At 46.7% G+C, this 17,734-nt stretch overlaps 1 long non-coding RNA gene across 1 annotated transcript in view; it reads right to left on the bottom strand.

The window, feature by feature from the left end:
- Positions 1-16,301, bottom strand: part of LOC109285184 (uncharacterized) — a 37,702-nt gene extending 21,401 nt beyond the window's left edge. Inside the window, exons 1-2 of the long non-coding RNA XR_009460640.1 lie at positions 14,922-16,301; positions 14,045-14,398 (exon numbers count right to left, since the gene is read on the bottom strand). This is a non-coding gene — a long non-coding RNA (uncharacterized LOC109285184). The remainder of the gene's footprint in view (positions 1-14,044; positions 14,399-14,921) is intronic.
- Between the last annotated feature and the right edge of the window lie 1,433 nt (positions 16,302-17,734).

The raw sequence follows: 17,734 nt of genomic DNA, 5'->3' as shown, positions 1-17,734 counted from the left end.
CCCAACCCGGCCTGCTAGCATGCCTTTGGACAGAACTGGGACATGCAGCTCTGGGACCTGCAGTTCCTGTCTAAAGGTGCACCCTAGCTGGGCGGGCCAGGTCAGGTCACATTGGGCTAAGCCCATTCTCCATGAGGGTCAGGCAATGATGAATCACCACAGGGCTGTGCCATGGCCCACTTATAGGCACGGCCTTGTGGCCGGGCATCGCCACCTGACTCTCCTGGAAAATGGGCCTGGCCCAGCCAGCTAGCCTTTGGACAGGAGCTTGGGATCCTGAAGCCACGCATCCCAGTCCTGTCCAAAGGCACACTAGTGGGCCACACCAAGGCAGGTTGGGTTGATTCAGGCCAGGCCCATTCTCCCTGCATGGGACCATGGGTCAGGCAGCACTGCAACGGATGCAGCCCAGCTGGCTGCTGCTGCCAGTACCAGTGGGCTGTGCACTGTGGGATGGGGGGAGAGGGAAGGTGGATGTGTGGTGCCCCCCCTCTCAAACTCCACATCACCCCCACCAGCAAATGTTACATCCCCCCATCACATACCCAGGGTACCCATCTACCAGACAGGATGAGACCTGTTGGGGCAGGGGCGGGGCTGTGGCTGCAGGGGTAGCTGTCCCTACCTGGTTAGTAAAGGGGTCAGGAGAGCTCTAATTTTTCTGTTAAGAAAACCAAAATCAAACATCAAAACATGGATATTTAGAATTTATTTGATGATGCTGACAGAACAATTGGCAGGCTTCCAAATTGCTTTCAAATTGTAAATATAACAATAAAACATTGCCCAACTGGTGGCTCTGGCTTTGGCCCTTGTTTTAATTGTGGAAGAACATGGATTTGGGCATGGGCGACTGGTGCTGCCTTAGTTGCAGGGGCACATGTCCCCTCCTGTGACCAGTCCCACCAACTGGGGGGAGGGAGCCCTGTGGGTGATCCTGTGAACCAGGGGGGGAAGGGTCCCCCCCCAGGCAATCCCACAATGGATGATCACTGAGATCACTGCAGCTGCTTCCAGGAGTGGCTGCAGCCACTTCTGGGAGCAAGCACCGGCTGATCGCTGCAGACACTCCTGGAAGTGACTGCAGCGATCACAGTGATCAGTTGGCGCTTGCAGTGGGGACAGCAGTGCCCCCGCCTACACCCCCTGCCCATTGCCTAAGCAGCGAGTGCAGCCAGTGAGAGGGTGCACCAGCGTTCTCGGGGGGTGTATGTGCACCCCCATGCAGCCCCTATGCATCGCCACTGGATTTGAGGATATTTTAAAGAGTGAATTTGGGATTTTTTTTATGAGAGAATTTGCAGTTTTTAAATAGGGAACACCAGGAATCCTGCTAGTGAGGCAAGTGGTGGGACCCAGGCAGAGGAGCCTGCTCAGGGCTGGCACCCAGGACATAGCTAGTTGGCAAATGAAGTGGCTGACCTCCTGGCCATTTGGGGCCAGGAGGACATGCTTGACAATTCAAAGTGGGCCACCACACTGAGAAAATCTTCCTAGCAATAGCTGCCCAGATGGCACGGCAGGGACACACAGGGCAGCAGTGCTGCACAAAGGCCAACTGTGTAGCCACAGCCCACCGGCAGCTGGCCCAGAGGTGCAGACTCCTCTACTGCAGTGCCCATGCTACAGCCCATACAGTCCCCGTCCAGGTCTGGCAGGTGCGTAGCCGTGGGGCCACATGCTGTTGCAAGTAACAGCAGGTCACAGCCAGGCAGCAGCCCCCACTGCCAGACTGCTGCAGTGGGTAGAGGGTGCAGGGAACTCTAAGTTAGGGGTGCTTCAGCAATGCAGCTGGTACAAGGAGCTAGTGTCCTTAGATATCAATTGGCCAGGCCCCAGAAGTTCCTGAGAGCAAGTAGCCCTGAGCTGCTTGCCAGGGCAGCTTTTTATACTGCTGGGGCCAGCACAGGTGCTGGCTGCAGGCTCTAGCCCCCCCTGGCTGCAGATCTGGGTGGAGCTGGGCAGGGTCAGTTTGCCCCAAGTGGCACAACTTGCTCCACACCAAAATGCACGTTCAGGCACATGCGCTGAAGCAAAAATCCCTTGTCACAAATTTGTACCACTCTTATTTGAGCTGCTGCAAGTGCACATGCTGCATGTGTGGACGTGCCCATGAAGGGCAAGAGAATCTATAGCACAGTTCACCCCTGAAGCATGACAAGGGGCACAACCAAGCTCATAGCCTTAATATGCCTGCTGGTTGAAAGGCAAGTAGTTAATTCCCATCCATCTAAAGCCCTCTCATGAACTAGCTAGAACCCATGTTGTTTAAATTAATATTCAGGGGCATTTTTCCCTGCTTGCTTTAGACCAGTAAATTTATCAGTGTCAAGTCTGGTCCATTATTGCGGTATTAAATCACATTATCTCTTGAGATAGTTTCACAGTTGAATCAAACTCAATATCTTCATCGGCGACTTGGATGAGGGGGTGAAAAGCACCTTGTTCAAGTTCGCAGATGACACTAAGATGTGGGGAGAAGTGGGCACCCTAGAAGAGAGGGACAGGCTACAACTGGATCTGGACAGGTTACAGAGGTGGGTGGATGAGAATAGGATGGGTTTCAATATGGACAAGTGCAAGGTGTTGCACCTGGGGAGGAAGAACCAGCAGCATACCTACAGGCTGAGGAACTCCCTTCTTGTCAGCACAGAGGCAGAAAAGGATCTTGGAGTCACTGTTGATTCCAAGATGAACATGGGCTGCCAATGTGGGGACGTGGTCAGGAAGGCTAAGCTCACCTTGGCCTGAATCCATAGATGCATCAAGAGCAGGTCCAGGGAGGTGATTCTCCCCCTCTATGCGACATTGGTCAGGCTGCAGTTGGAGTACTGCATCCAGTTCAGGCTGCTGCACTTCAGGAGGGATGTGAACAGCATGGAGAGGGTCCAGAGGAGGGCCACTCACATGATCAGGGGGCAGCAGGGTAGGCCCTATGAGGAGAGGCTATGGGACCTGAGCCTGTTCAGCCTCCAGAAAAGAAGGCTGAGAGGATATCTGGTGGCCAGCTATAAACTTGCCAAGGGGAACCAGTAGGCAGTGGGAGAGTCCCTGTTCCCCTGAGCACTACCGGGAGTAACAAGGAACAACGGCCATAAGTTGACTGACAGTAAATTCAGGCTAGACATCAGGAGGCACTACTTCACAGTCATGGTGGCTAGGACCTGGAACCAACTTCCAAGGGAAGTGGTGCTCTCCCCTACCCTGGGGGTCTTTAAAAGGAGGCTAGACAACCACCTAGCCAGGATCGTTTGACCCCAGCATCCTTTCCTGCCCATGGCAGGGGTCAGACTTGATGATCTGCTTAGGTCCCTTCCAACCCTACCAACTATGAAACTATGAAATTATCTCTTTTTCCACCACTGGTCTGGTCCCTCAGAGCCAAATCTGCACCTGCACTGATTACCTGGCTATGTGCAGGATTCAAAGCAACTAGGTAAAGAAACTGAGAACCCAGAACTCATGCCCTTGACATAAGCCCCTGAGTTTTCAGACAAAACTTCCTAGCTCTTCCTTTACCCCTGGTTTTGGGGCTGTGTAACCCCATGCCTCAAGCTATACATCTCTTAATTTCTCCCTTACCTTACAAAATTCAGTTATATGTACTACAGACTCTGATTTCTAAAAGCAACACAATCAAATTCCAATAATACATCACAGAATACTCTACAGAAATGCACTAGTGTGTTGTACTATGTAAATCAAGCCTGCCAGAGCTGGCTTTTCTCCTTTTCCCATAAAGAAGAACAGAGACCAGTTGTGTCTCCTAAACTCCAGGGTTTGTACTGGCATTTGGTACTCTGTTTTGGAGGCTGAATACCACAGATCTTCTAGAAAAATATTAAGGGAAGGCGAAGCTGTATTTCACTTGACAACTCTGTATTCCAAGTCCATTGTGCTGTTTTCTTTCAGCTGGCCAGATATTTCTGCTGTGGAAATTCTTCCAAACCAAATGGGGCTAGGAATATCAAACCTCTCAGCCTGCCATAGCCCAAATACAAGACAATGTAGGAGGGGGGGAAAAAACAGAATATGAAGGACATACGTAAGTAAGTAAATAAATAAATAGCCAGGTGTTTTCTCATATGCATGTTCTGGGCACCTCCTCACTCTTGTTGTTGAAAACGATTTACATAAGAAATAACAAATCATGAAAATGACAAAGATTTCTTTACACTGAAGCAATAATTCATGCCTGCTGCAAAATAGTTTTTAACAGTAAAAGTAAATATACAACATGGATAAGTTTGGTCTAAAATAAATGACACCCCTCAACATAAGGAATGTTTGAGATGTGTGGTGAACAGGTTCTGGTGTGGGTTTCCTTTCACATAGGTATGTAAGGAAACTCTAGAAAACCCTTGTTTCCCATGGACAATCCCAGGGTGATGTCAGTTTCTGGGTTTTCACATGTTGCTTATTCATCAAACCCAAAATGGAAAGAGACCCAGCACTGATGCAGCAACCAGTAGGGTAACTACAGGTGGGTGAGCAGAGCATGAGTCCTGGCTGCTGAGTTCAAAGGGCACAAGACTGCTGGCCACAGCTTCTGCTGGCCCAACCAAAATTGCCCACGGCACAAAAACTGCTTGTTGGGCCTCTGCAGCCATAGACATTTCTTTCCAAGATTTCCCTTTCAAAATCTCGGCAATGACTGCATGAGAGAAAATATAAAATAAGACCAGTTCCTGATATTTGGTGGGATTCCAGACAATATCGCTCAAAGGATGACAAAATCTACATGAAATCTGGCATTAATTCCTGCACAATAAAGAGCAATGCAGAGTTAGGAGAAAATTATAGAAAAGTATAAGATCACTCTCTTTAATGCCTTCACTCAGGAGGATGAAGAGCAGATAGAACAAAAGGCAGAAAACTTCTGGAGGGAAGGGTTGAAAGTGATGTAGTATGGTGGAGCTGGAAGACAGCTATTTTGCAGTTGCTCTTTCAGAATGACTCTTTAAAATGCAAATAGGATCCAGGTACCAAGCCTGGTTACAAAGCTGCATGTAAAATGGTTAGTGATTATGATAAAATATATAGTGGACACAATGGGAGAGCAATGACATACACTACTCTGTGGGAAGGTAGCTTGTTCAGTAACATGTTGAGCATATGAAAGTAACCTGAAAAGAATGCTAGCCCTGGGAGATGAGACAGTAAGATGATACAAGATATCTGCAAGCAGAGGGTCTGTTTAATACATCAGTAGTGTAAGTCAGGGGGTGGTGGGAACCACACTGCCACCACCAGGAACATGGCAGCCAAACATAGACTTGTGTGCCTCTGCAGCCTAGGCACAGAGCTGACCTGTTATACATCTGTGATGTGCTATCTATGCAACGCGTAGCAGGGGCACGTGCCATTGAGACTTGCCCTCACCACTGGAGAGTAGAGAGTGCTGACCAGTGCCCCCCCTGAGAAGCACCAGCGGTACTTCTGGTTTTCATAGTTTCATAGTTGGTAGGGTCGGAAGGGACCTGAGCAGATCATCAAGTCCAACCCCCTGCCATGGCAGGAAAGAGTACTGGAGTCAAACAAGCCCGGTGAGGTGTTCATCTAGCCTCCTCTTAAAGACCCCCAGGGTAGGAGCCAGCACCACTTCTCTTGGAAGTTGGTTCCAGATCCTAGCCGCCCTGACAGTGAAGTAGCGCCTCCTGATGTATAGCCTGAATCTACCCTCTGCCAGCTTGTGACCATTACTTCTAGTCACTCCTGGTAGTGCTCAGGGGAACAGGGACTCCCCCAATGCCTGCTGGTCCCCTCTGACTAGTTTGTAAATGGCCACTAGGTCCCCTCTCAGCCTTCTCTTGTGGAGGCTGAACAGGTTCAGGTCCCTTAGCCTCTCCTCGTAGGGCCTGCCCTGCTGTTCCCTGATCATGCGGGTGGCCCTCCTCTGGACCCTCTCAATGCTGTCCACATCCCTCCTGAAGTGTGTCGCCCAGAACTGGACACAGTACTCCAACTGCGGCCTGACCAGTGTTGCATAGAGGGGGAGGATCACCTCCTTGGACCTACTTGCGATGCACCTGTGGATGCATGACAAGGTGCGGTTGGCCTTCCTGACCGCATCCCCACACTGTCGGCCCATGTTTATTTTGGCATCAATAATGACTCCAAGAGCCTTTTCTGCCTCTGCACTGACGAGAAGGGAGGTCCCAGCCCGTAGGTATGCTGCTGGTTCTTCCCCCCCAGGTGCAGTACCTTGCACTTGTCAGTGTTGAAACCCATCCTGTTCTCATCCGCCCACCCCTGTAATCTGTCTAGGTCCAATTGCAGCCTATTCCTCCCTTCTAGCATGCCCACTTCCCCCCACAGTTTTGTCACTGGTGCTTCCAGGATCTGCAATTGGCTGCTGGGGGACCTCCCCACCAGTCAGTGATCAGCTGCTGGTGCCCCCCAGAGTCAGGAGGCATGAGTCACCCATGTACCAGAGGTCTTCAAGGAGAGAAAAGAGGAAGTTGGAATAAACAGGATGAATTCTGCTTAAGTACAAGATAGTATTAATTTTCTTGTATTATATGAAAACCTGCAGTCTCAGACTAAATACTTTCCACATGCTCTTTGTTATTGTTCCTTTCCTAATCAAATGATCCTGTTGTACAAAAGGTAACCAAAAAATTACTCTTTTAGAGAAACAAGGAGAATAGAAAACTAAATACAATATAACTCCATATTTATCACATCATATCATACCAAGTTCTGTTGGTTCATGGCTTTATGTTAGAAGTAAAAACAGAAGCTGGCAAAGAGAAAAGATAATCAAGCTGTGGAGAGCAAAGGGAACATGACACACAGAGACTGGTGTGTCAGATCAAAAAATGTCAGAGCAGCTAAAAGCCATTCTAACGGAATGGCTTGCAAGTAATTCCTATTTCCATGTTAGAGCAAACTACCTGTTCTCCAGTTCAGCAACACATTTAAGTGCATGCTTAAGTCATCTTTATTCATCAAAGCAATTACATTTGTACTTCAGTACTACTAAAATCTTTATTTCAAGCAAATCTTTGTGATGCAAGCATGTGCTTACAACTAAGTATGTGCTCAAGTGTTTTGCTGTCTAGAAATGAGCTACCAAATTTGTCTTTTCTTTTTAAAGTGCCAAGGATACACACAGTAATGTTGCATCTGTGAACTGAGCTATTTCATCAGAATTTAGCTACACACCAGAAGTCAGCACCTTATAAGACTGTTTGTATTTGGAATAGAAATTGGTTGTAAAAGTCAAGCATATGCTTGGTGTAATCTTGTTTATTCACAAAAGGTATATAGAAAATTCTGTTTCTCTAGCCTTGCTCAAAAACTCCAGGTCTGATGCTCCAGTGAGATGCATGCTCAAGAAAGTGTGCCTCTTTGCTGCACTGCTAACTCATGCTGATGCCTTGTTCCTTCCAATAGACAGAATGAATGGGAAAGCCTACAGCCATGAAAGTACATATCTGGCATAGCAATACCTTGACCATGAAGCCTCATGTCTTTGGCATAAACCTTTTCTGCCTGCATCTGTTTTCACTATATAATAGCATTTCATTACTCATTCCAAATTAGAGTGTTTGGCATCAATCAGGTTTAATGAGGTCTGTTATTGTCTTTGGATTCAAGGCCCCAATGTTGGCAGCCATTAGCACTTTTCAACATAACAGCATAAAAATGAAACTGTAGTTCCATTAGGAACCAAAATAATGTCAATCAGATGCACATAGGACGGAATTTGTGAAAAAATATGATTTTTGCCATTATAACCTAATATTGTATTAACATATGGCATTAAATCCTGAATAAAGACATGCTTTCTGTTCTTATCCAGTAATAGGCTATCACCAAATTTCCACACATGATGTGAGCCTGGTATCAAACCGGAATCTTACTCTGTTGAAAGGTACTGCAATAAGAGAATACATTAGAAGTAGTTTGATTTCCCTCTAGAATGGGAGCAGTAAGTAGGGAAGCTCATCCAGTCATATAATACAGCTGAAATGCAAGGCATTTGTTCAGAAATCTTAAATCTATTCCATGACATGTGTTATCCTCTAGATATCGTCTGAGAAACCAAGATGGACCTGAGAGACCTGTCCCAACAATATCATGGAGTCTAAAAGAATGGTTGTAAGAAAACTTTAATAAAATTCTTAATTTTTCAGTCCAGTAAATTAATATGGAACTGTGCAGAACCTCTATTATTACAACTATAATCAATAATATATTGTTGAACCTGGAAAAAAGGAAATGGTTACATATAAAGAACAGCTAGAATCGAGGGGGAATGGCTACAAATACTGAAAAAGATTAAAAATCTAGGAAAGGTTACAAATGAATAAATGATTATATAGCTGAAAAGTTACTGAATAACCCTTTTCTAAAGTGATATCCCCTCACCAAGGCTACAGGGATGTATCAGCTATGTATATAGCTGTATACAGATACAGATGTATCAGCTGCATCAGCTATGGGGTTTCCCTCCTGTGCCCGATGAGTGTGGGGAGTGGTGGGGAAACAAACAGCCTGGTGGGGGCTGCACTCCTCGCTGTGATGTGCAGCACTAGACAGAGCCAGACACCAGCACCCCCACCTGCTGCTGTGCCATGGATGGAGTATGGGGGGGGGGTCCCCACACCCCTGCCATCCTCCCTTACATCCCACAAATCACACACACACACACACACACACACACACACACCAGTGTTGCCTGCAGGAGAGGACAGTGTGTTCCAGAGCCACAACCCCCAACATACCCTATGCACCCCCCACATAGCCACACCCCTTCACAAACTCCTCCCACCCCACCATACACATCCCCCACCATCCACACACACCCCACCATACTCCCCCCACCGTACACATACACACACCCCCAACCACACCCCCACACAATATAAAAAACTAAGAATTTTAGTTTTAAGTTTATAAAAAACTAAACCAACAGGGAACAACTCCCTTGGCTCAACAGGGAACTCATGGACCTCCTGTGTCTCAAAAGAGAGGCTTATAAAGGACAGAAGACAGGAAACTCCACTAAAGAGGAATATTCTGCACTGGTCTGCACCTGTAGGGAGAGAACTAGAAAAGCCAAGACTGCAACTGAACTCCAGCTGGCTACACGAATCAAGGACCATAAAAAGTACTTCTTCAGATATGTGGGGAGTCGAAAGAAAAACAAGGGCAACATTGGACCCCTGATAAATCAGTTGGGGCAGCTGACTACTGACACCCAGGAAAAAGCCAATCTGCTTAATGGTTACTTTGTGTCAGTGTAAGAGGTTGGTGGCATGCTGCCTAGAGCCGAGTTGTCTCTCTGCTGTAATAGTCATGTTCTGTTCTTCAAAAATCATCTCCCATGCCTTGATGTTAGAGAGAGAGAGGTACCAAACACTTTTGAGAGACAAAAAGGGTTGGTTAAAGGCTGAGGAGTTCAGCTTATCTTTGCAGGGCTCCACCATCTCCATCCCCTGCCCTAACCACACCAGATGTTCTGGGCCTGTTGTTGCTTGCCTACTGGACTGAGGGTCTGGTCTTAGTCTTATGGACTCCTTTGTTAAATAAATCTGCTGGTCCAGATAGACTGCACCCAAGGGCACTAAAGGAACTGGCTGACGCAGCCACTGGCAAGAATATTTGAGAACTCGTGGCGCTTGGGCGAAGTACGTGAAGATTGGAAGAGGGCCAATGTGGTACCTATCTTCAAGAAGGGGAGGAAAGAGGACCCAGGGAACTACAAGCCTATCAGTCTGACTTCAATCCCTGAGAAGATCTTGGAACAAATTATCAAAGAAACCATTCTTGGCAGGCAACATTTTAAGGGATAGCCAGCATGGGTTTGTTGTGGGTAGGTCCTGCCTGACCAAACTAATTTCCTTCTATGATCAAGTGACATATCTTCTGGAGAAAATGGAAGAGGTTGATATAATATATTTGGACTTTAAAAAAGCCATTGACCTGGCATCCCATGATGTGCTTATGGAAAAATTGGGCAACTGCAGCCTTGACTACATCACAGTCTGATGGCTGGGGAACTGGCTCTGAGGTTGAACCCAGAGAGTAGTGATTGACAGAACCAAATCAACATGGCACTCAGTGACCAGTGATGTCCCCCAAGGCTCCATTCTCAGACCTGGACTCTTCAATGTCTTTATAAATGATCTGGACACTGGTGTCAGAAGTGGACTGACTAAGTTCACTGGTGACACCAAACTTTGGGGAAGAGTATCCACACTTGAGGATAGGCTGGTGATCCAGGCTAACCTTGATAGGCTTGCAAGCTGGGTGGATAAAAACCTGATGGCATTCAATACGGAGAAATGCAAGGTGCTCCACCTTGAGAAAAAACCCCTTTATCACACTTATAGGCTTGGCAGTGCTACACTTGCTAGCACTATAGCCAAAAGAGACTTGGGGGTCATGATTGACCACAAGATGAACATGAGCCACCAATGTGATACCGCAGCTGGCAAAGTGAACAAAACTCTGGCTTGCATCTACCGATGCATCTCAAACTTGACCCAGGATATCATCCTCCTGCAGTACTTGGACTTGGTGAGGCTACAGCTGGAGTACTGCATCCAATTCTGGGCTCCACAATTCAGGAAGAACATGGAGAAGCTTGAGAATCCAGAAGAGAGCCACATGCATGATCAGAGGGCAAGAGAGCAGGCCTTATGAAGAGAGGCTGCGAGCTATGGGACTCTTCAGCCTGGAGAAGCACAGGCTCACAGGTGACTTGGTGGCAGCCTATAAGTACATACAGAGTGTGCATCAGGATCTGGGGGAATGCCTGTACACCAGAGCACCCCAAGGGATGGCAAGGTCCAATGGTCACAAACTCCTGCAAGACTGTTTTAGGCTGGACATAAGGAAAAGCTTCTTTACTGTCTGAGCCCCTCAAGGCCTGGAACAGACTCCCCCCCTGACGTGGTGCAAGCACCTACTCTGGACACTTTCAAGAAACATTTGGACGTTTATTTTGCTGGGATCCTTTGACCCTAGCTGACTTCCTGCCCCTTGGACAGGGGCTGGACCCGATGATCTTACGAGGTCCCTTCCAGCCCTAATGTCTATGAAGTCTATGAATTTATTTTTGTGTTATTATGCGATCACCTCTATATTCAGTACACAAACACAAATCATAACAAAAATATTTGTTGTAATAAAATTAAAATATGTTCTAGTCAGTGACTTTTAGTGCATAACTTCTTTTTTTCTGGTTCTAAGATAACAACTCCTCCCTCCCAACAGGAGTATTTCCATGGGGCAAGGGGAGGCACTTCTGGTGGCAAAGTTTGGAGACTAGGGGTGGGACTTTGAGACCCCAGATGGTGGCCAGGTGGCAGGACACCTGTCAAGGGGTGGGGCTACCCAGGTGGCCCTTGACAGCTCACCAAACCTTGTTAAGTGGCCCTCCGCCCAAAATGACTGCCTGCCCCTGTTATAGAATGAGTCACATGAGTAACTTTTATTTATTATTTTTCTGTGTTCATATGAAAGCAAGTAGCGGAAATGAACACACAATAGCTTGTGGCCTGCTTGTCTCTCTTGTACTTTACTACAAAAGTAATCGTGGGATGCCTTGATAATGCATTTCAATTGTGATATTTTCTAGTTCAATTTTGCTTCAAATTAAGAGGCATTGCTAACACTGTCCTGAGCTAATCTAACACTCCCCCTTTCTCAACACTCCCGCAGTTGTCCTCTTATCTCCTAGCACTCTATTATTCACAATCACTATCCTGTTGCCACTAAATATTTTTTATATATATATTTTTTTATGCCAAGTAATTAAAAATTTTCAACTTGTGGTAGTGTGAATTCAAATTCCCAGACTTCTAGTCATGAGTGTTTCCCCTTATACAGCTTGTTAGCAAACTGATCTTCACTTTTTATTCAGAAAAAATAATTTACCAAATATTATTTATATTTTTGTCTATTGTCATTTATGGTCATCTCCCATTTGCCCCATCAACAATATAAACAAATAATGTCATTATCATTATACAATTATTTTAGCTTAAACACCTGTAGGTAAACTAGTATATCAGTCAGTTTGCTTCTAGTTTCTCTAACTCCTACTCCTAATAAAGTTGCAATTTTAAGAAAAGAATTGTACACAGTCTTCCTGAAAGTAGGACCTAATTGTCTGCACGCAGCTTTGATAAGCTGAGCCACCCATTTTCATGAGAGAGAGGCATATAATGTTTTAGATTCCCACATCCCTAGGAAAGTCTGAAGTTCTGTGATTTGTGCTCTGCAGCTGTATGAGCCCCCAGGTTCAGGCTCCATCACTCCAGCTCAAGATCACAGGACTATCATAGTGATGCTGGCTGGCTGCTTCTCCAGCCACTGTGGTTACCAGCAGTGTTACCCTCTCATGTTGACAGGTTGGGCTGCCATCCTCATACCATTTCTGTAGCTGATTCGCAGTACTGAGCTGAAATGCTGTGTACAACCAGTCTGATTAGCTGGATCATCTTTGGCCTTCTAATGGTTGCACCTCCCTTGTGGCACAATTCTGCAACCCTTTTCTGAGAGAGTTGCTCGTACACTGAATCCTCAGACATTGCTTTGAGTATGCACTCTGGTGTCCTGCTGCTGGCACCACCTGTCATAGATTTGGGAGGGAGTAGGGGGTTGTTTATTTTTTCCTTAAATCAAGTTTTATCAAGTTACTTTTTCCTGAACTTGTTCTGTAGATTTTTTGACTGAAGTGAAATGAGAAACAGCAATTCTATGTTTGACCCACCCTGTAAGTGACTTATCTAAAGTTGCAAATTAATCTTGTAGAAGAGCAAGGAAATGAACTTCAGTCTTCTAGTTCCCAGGCCAGCAACCTGACCTAACCAGCAACCTCCTAGCTGTGGGATTGAATAATGATCTGAGAATTTGAAGTATAAGCGTTCAACACAGATACTGAAACTGATAATATGTCTGATATCTAGAGATAAGCCCTGGCTAAAAGCCCAGATCAATTGTTTCCAGATTTTTTAAACATTTGGAACATTTTTTTTTTCTGATTTGCCCTGCAGGCCTATTTCATGACCCTGTAATAATAACCTGAAACTAATTCCAGCTCTGAACATCCACAAGACTTTGCGAAAATGTGGCTTCCCACTAGAAAAATCACCATGGGTGTCTTTCTTGATATGTCCCCTTGGGCACAGAAAAAAATACTCTCTCCAATGACTTCCATTTACTCAAGTTTCTCTTTTTGTACATGATTTGTACAACTTCTGCTTTCAATCCTATTTCTGTCTCTAGGTGCTATTCTTTGAATTTCAACATTCATGGTTTTCATTTTCCAGAGAACATTCAGTGCCTATCAGGTTGTCTTGGGAGGTGGTATTTATTTTCCCCTTTTTCTACAGATGCTTATTTCTAAGGATTGACAGTAGCCTCCACACTGCATAACTCGTCCTTTTCCTAATTCACTTTCATGTTCAGGTACCATTCTGATTTTGCCTGCTATTCTCTTTCTGTTTTCATTTTTCTTTCCTTATGTTTTGCTTTATTTCTGAAGCATTTTCTTTCTCTCATTATTTAAACAATGTTACAGCCTCTTCTCCCCTTGTGCTTAATGAGAAAGAGGTTTGGGGAGCAGATCTTCAGGCACTGCTCTTTGTTTATGATATCTAAGTGACTTAAAATGTCTGATTTGTAAACACAACTGGGAGCAAACAATCACAGGAATAAAACTGAAAGTGCAAGTTTTTGGTGCTAGCAGGTCTGCATCTTCAAAAGAGCAATACTGCTCCAGAGGATGGACTGAAAATACAACCCTAGTTATTGGATTTTCAAAATGTTTTAAGACTGGATTGTCAAAGACTGAGCTTCCAACAGCTTTGCCGCTGGCATTTAGGGCCAGTTTTGGTGCCTAACTGGGATCTGAAGCAATTTAGATGCATGGAAGCAGAAGGCTGGCCATGATCATTCCCCTGCTTTACGTGCGGCAAGTATAATGGTATGTCTTGTGTTGTGTCAGGGTTGATGGCAGTTTTACAAAGAGTTTAACTTTAGATTATGGGTTTGTACATGATGGTTTAGATAGGGATGATCTTACCTCAGGGAGGGGGTTGGACTAGAAGACATCTGGAGGTCACTTCCAGCCCTGCTGCTATATCCTTCTATGATTCCATGATATGAATTCTCACTCAGAAGTCTTTAAAGAGTTCTTGTATAACTCTGTATTTTCTCCCTGTCCCCAAGAAATGAGAGCTCCTGAACTTTATATGTGGCATGTTCACTTGCTTGACCTCCTTCTTTAGTTTGTTTGTTGGTTAGTTGGTTGGTTTGTTTCTGCTCATATAAATAGAGCTTGTTCTCCTTGAAAAGGATGGAACTTGGATCCCCTTCTAGACTCTTCCCTATTACTATCATAGTACACAGCTGCCAGGATATAAATTTCAAATACATTCTGTAGAAGAAAAAATGTCCATTAGTGATCTGAGGCAAACCCCGCCCAGGTTGGACAAGCAGAGGTAACGTAATCCCACCTTGCTACAAGACCACCCCTCTGAGATACTATTCTTCCTTTTGTAAGACCCTTAGAACTCTCCAGCCGGTCCCAGATTCATTTGTAAATAAGCAAGGATAAAGGAAGGACATGCAACCATGGGTGGATCTAAGACCTTGGCAATAGCCAAGGGTGTGATTACCACCCCTTGATGTGATCCTGGATATCTCTGAGCTTACTGGCACAGCTCCACATGTGCTGTGAGCTCCATGAGTGCACTGGCTGGGCAGAATTTGGGTCTGCCCAAATTCCCTGCACTCATGCAGGGAATGCTCACTCTGCCACTCCTCCTGCTCTTTACGCTCTGCCGTCTTCCCCATCCCCCACCAACAAATTCAGGGGGGAAAAGGAGACTAGAAGCAGACGTGCACAGCCCCTGGGCTCTGAAAACTGTGTGAAAGCAGAGGCTGCTGCTGTTACTCACCTCCTCCTTTCCCCTGCTGCTGAATTCAGGGTGCTGGAAAGGAGAGAAAGGAAGAGCAAACATTGCTTGGGCTCCACAGTCACTTGAAAACAGGGACTCCGGACAAACCCCACACCCACCAGCTGGGAGCTCACAGCCTATGTGGGATCTCTGAGATCTTACTGTGCATGTGGTACACAGGCAAAGTGGGGTATGACTGCTGCTGCACCCCCTCTGAATGTGCCCATGCCTGCAATGTCCCCCACCTCCAGCTCTGCAGGAATCACTGAAACTCTACATTTCCAAACTCTAACCAATCTCTAACAGTAAGGGTTCAAATTAGACCCATGTGAATATGTATATACACACATGAATGCAGATTATGGCTGTAGTGATGTTTAAGGTATGTGGGGGGTCACATTTTAATTTGAAGTATCTAGTGTTGACCATGGTCAGGAGGAGGATGCTGGGATAGACAGACCATACATCTGATGCAGTATAGTGACCCTGAATCCTCCTCTGGCAAATTCCTACAGCCTGCCTTGCAGAAGGCTGATAGCATCACTGAAGAACTTGTCAGCACTGGTTGATTTGGACAGCCAAATGTTTTGTATGTATCCCCTCTGGTGGAGTCCCTCCAGGCTCTAGTTTCTCTATCTGTTTCAAAGTTTCATGAAACTATGAAAAGTAGGGTCGGAAGGGACCTGAGCAGATCATCAAGTCCGGACCCCTGCCATGGCAGGAAAGAGTACTGGGGTCAAATGACCCGGCAAGGTGTTCATCCAGCCTCCTTTTAAAGACCCCCAAGGTAGGAGCCAGCACCACTTCTCTTGGAAGTTGGTTCCAGATCCTAGCTGCCCTGACTGTGAAGTAGCGCCTCCTGATATCTAGCCTGAACCTACCCTCTGCCAGCTTGTGGCCGTTATTTCTAGTCACTCCTTGTAGTGCTCGGGGAAACAGGGACTCTCCCAATGCCTGTTGGTCCCCCTGGACTAGTTTGTAAACGGCCACTAGATCCCCCCTCAGCCTTCTCTTGTGGAGGCTGAACAGGCTCAAGTCTTGTAGCCTCTCCTCATAAGGCCTGCCCTGCCAACTCCTGATCATGCGGGTGGCCCTCCTCTGGACCCTCTCCATGTTGTCCACATCCCTCCTGAATGGTGTCACCCAGAACTGGATGCAGTACTCCAACTGCGGCCTGACCAGTGTCACATAGAGGGGGAGGATCACCTCCTGGACCTGCTTGAGATGCATCTGTGGATGCATGACAAGGTGCGGTTGGCCTTCCTGACCGTGTCCCCACACTGTCGGCCCATGTTCATTTTGGCATCAATAATGGCTCCAAGATCCTTTTCTGCCTCTGCACTGACAAGAAGGGAGTTCCCCAGCCTGTAGATATGCTGCTGGTTCTTCCCCCGCAGGTGCAGTGCCTTGCACTTGTCAGTGTTGAATCCCATCCTGTTTTCATTCGCCCACCCCTGTAACCTGTCCAGATGTAGTTGCATCCTGTCCCTCCCTTCTAGCATGCCCACTTCTCCCCACATCTTAATGTCATCCGCGAATTTGAACAAGGTGCTTTTCACCCCCTTGTCCAAGTGTCTGATGAAGATGTTGAATAGTGTGGGCCCGAGGACTGAGCCCTGGGGTACCCCACCACCCACATCCCTCCGGGTCAAATAAGACCCATCCACCACCACTCTCTGGGTGTGGCCTTCCAGCCAATTTGCGACCCATCTGACTGTGTAGGTATCAGTGCCACAGTCTCCTAGTTTTTTGATAAGAATGGGGTGAGAGACAGTATCGAAGGCCTTCCTGATGTCCAGAAAGACTATGTCCACCGTGACACCTCCAAGGATTTTGTGACCTGGTCATAGAAGGCCACCAGGTTGGTCTGACAGGACCTGCCTCTAATGTACCCATGTTGGTTGCCCCTAAGCATAATCCCCCCTGCTGGCCCTTTACGGACATGCGCCAGGATAATTCTCTCAAAAAGCTCACCCAGAACCGAGGTAAGACTGACAGGCCTATAGTTTCCTGGGTCCTCCTTCCTCCCTTTTTTGAAAATGGGAACCACATTGGCCCTTTTCCAGTCCTCTGGTACATCGCCAGAGCACCATGAGTCCTCGTAAAGCCATGCCAGGGGTCCCGCAATGACCTCTGCTAATTTCCTCAGCACTCTGCTAATTCCCACAATGACCTCTGCTAATTCCCTCAGGAATCTGCGTGCAACCAGATACAGGGGTTCTCAGCAATCACCTGTGCCATGCAGAATAATTTAGCAAATCCAATTCTTGCCGTCTGTAGGACCCTGTAACAGGGAATCCAAACCCTGTTTTTTGGACACAAAGGAGGGAGAGGAGGACTGGAGCCAAAGCAGGCTAGAGAAGGTGGGAGATCAGACAGGTGGCATCAATGAGGGGACTGAGAGAGACATATGAGAGGGGCGTGGGGATTAAGCAGCCAGAAAAGAAGCAGCACCAGTGAACCTGGGGGCTCCTGTCACTTTAAGCAGCTGGAGTGGCAGAAGCACAGGCTGACAATTAAGGGAGAACCCAGCAGTGGGGGAGGAGAGGGGGTGCAGGGGAGAAGGAAAGTATGTGATTGGCAGAGTGTGGTGCTCCTGGGACACAAACCAGAGCTAGAGTGGGCAGCCAGGCCCTGCAGGCACACAGGAAGGGAGCTCCCACAGAGAAGCAGACTGCAGGAAGCAGGCCCCTGGGAGAAAGTCTAGCCCAGGGAAGTTATAGTTTGCCAGAGGTGGGCTTTGCAAAGGCAGTATGCATCTGTTTTAGTTGTACCGTTATACATTTAATATTGCTTGTTATATAACCAGAGGA

This window comes from Alligator mississippiensis, chromosome 3 (assembly GCF_030867095.1).
Source record: "Alligator mississippiensis isolate rAllMis1 chromosome 3, rAllMis1, whole genome shotgun sequence".
Lineage (NCBI taxonomy): Eukaryota > Metazoa > Chordata > Crocodylia > Alligatoridae > Alligator > Alligator mississippiensis.
Note: the sequence above shows the minus strand (reverse complement) of the source record. Positions and strands in the feature narration are given on the sequence as shown.